At 30.7% G+C, this 1,740-nt stretch overlaps 2 protein-coding genes across 6 annotated transcripts in view; one reads left to right on the forward strand and one right to left on the reverse strand.

The window, feature by feature from the left end:
• Positions 1–1,740, forward strand: part of LOC106684817 (micronuclear linker histone polyprotein) — a 170,889-nt gene that overhangs the window by 118,539 nt on the left and 50,610 nt on the right. The gene's annotated exons all lie outside the window — the stretch shown is intronic.
• Positions 1–1,740, reverse strand: part of LOC136795302 (lipase member I-like) — a 29,444-nt gene that overhangs the window by 14,305 nt on the left and 13,399 nt on the right. The window lies entirely within an intron of this gene.

Raw genomic sequence — 1,740 nt, forward strand, 5'->3', positions numbered from 1 at the left:
TAATGTCTTTATTGAAATTTACAACTGTATATTACATAATACATTTAGTAAATATGATCTTAGTTAAAATGAAGTGTTACAGACGTGTAGAGCAACTACCCATTGGTAGCACTCTAATGACATTTTACATTAGCTGGTCTCGTGACCATCTTCTTTTCAGGCACCTCGGGAGGATTGTCAGGAATGGAAGACAATGTAATGTTAGAAATTATGGGGATTGAGCGGTCAGGGAGTTTATACTGGAAGGAGTGATATCTGGTTCGGGCTAGACCGGTTACATAGGGAACATTAAGGTCTTTGTGTATCATTTTATTTGTGACAAAGTAAGGAACATTGAGGATTTTATGAAGGATTTTAATTGTAAGGATTGAATACGAGAGGAATTCGAAGGTTTAGTGGAGCCCCAAAGCTCAACTCCATATGTTCAGATAGGCCTTATTACAGTCAGTTAGATCAGTCTTTTGTAATGTGTTGGAAGTTTCGACCGTTTGTCTAGTAAGTGCTGTAATAGTCGAAATCGACGTGCAGTTTCCTGGGTTTTCAGTCTCGTGTGAGGATTCCAGGTTAATCGTTTGTCCAAATGTAGTCTAAGGTAGCGGATCTGTTCGACAGGGGTAAGAGTAACATTATTAAATCAAACTGAAGGGCATTCGGCCCAAAATAATAAATATATATTGTATTAAATTTGTAACCATTTATTTAACAAACTGATTAACCAATTTTTGAAAAAGATTGATAAAATCACCCTGCAATAACCCGTGATTTCATACAATCTGAGCTCAAAATACAGATAAAATATTTTATTATATTTCATAACATCTTTAGGTATCCACCAGCTCTGTCAGAATAGCATCGTATATTGGAAACTTTTTACGTTAGTTATATTAAATTTCATACCTGATATAATGTTGTGAGTGACTTAGAGGCAATCAGTTTCATCAACTTATAATGATTAGTGGGTTCCTAATTATTAAATGTGTTTTATGCTTTTTATTATCAATGTTTTACCTGGCTTCGATGTAAATTGGACATTAAATGTTTGAGAGATCTATTTACCATTGCATAGAGTATTTTTCAAGTTAATAAATTTTATATATTTATAGATATATAACAACGAGTTTCTAAATATATATCCTGCATGTTTAATGTTAAAGTTAAATAACATGAAATTTATTGACTTAATTTGTTTGATTAGATTCGATTAACACATAATTACTTATAGTACGAATTCAAGTAATATAACATTAAAAAAAAAGTATATTTTATGTTAAAATATATATTTATATTCCGATTTTCATACCCATTCCTTTCACAATAAAAGCCATTTTCTCTCTCGGGCTCTTCCTTTTCCCCTTTAGGTTTAACTAAGTAACCAAAACCCATTTTGTAAGTTCTATTTTCGTCCATTTGGTTTTAAATATATTGGAGAACAACCAATGGAAATGTTTTCCTGAAGTCTATATCATGTCATAATAACATGATATAACATAAACATCACATTTACTAGATTTCGTTTTATATAATATAGTCGTAAATTTGAATAAAAAATTTTTTTTAAAGTTTCAAATATTGACTCTTTCATGCAAACTTAATATTGGACACTTCTTTTTTCATTCTTATTGATCTTCGTTCTCGTATGAATGACCGTGGTTCAGTTGACATCGCAGAAAAAGTATTTAAAACTTGCCTACCTACAAACAGAACATCCTACACATAAATATATTTTTAATCCAAAATTTT

Source organism: Halyomorpha halys, unplaced genomic scaffold (genome assembly GCF_000696795.3).
Source record: "Halyomorpha halys isolate HHAL.00 unplaced genomic scaffold, Hhal_1.1 Scaffold623.1, whole genome shotgun sequence".
Taxonomy (NCBI): Eukaryota; Metazoa; Arthropoda; class Insecta; order Hemiptera; family Pentatomidae; genus Halyomorpha; species Halyomorpha halys.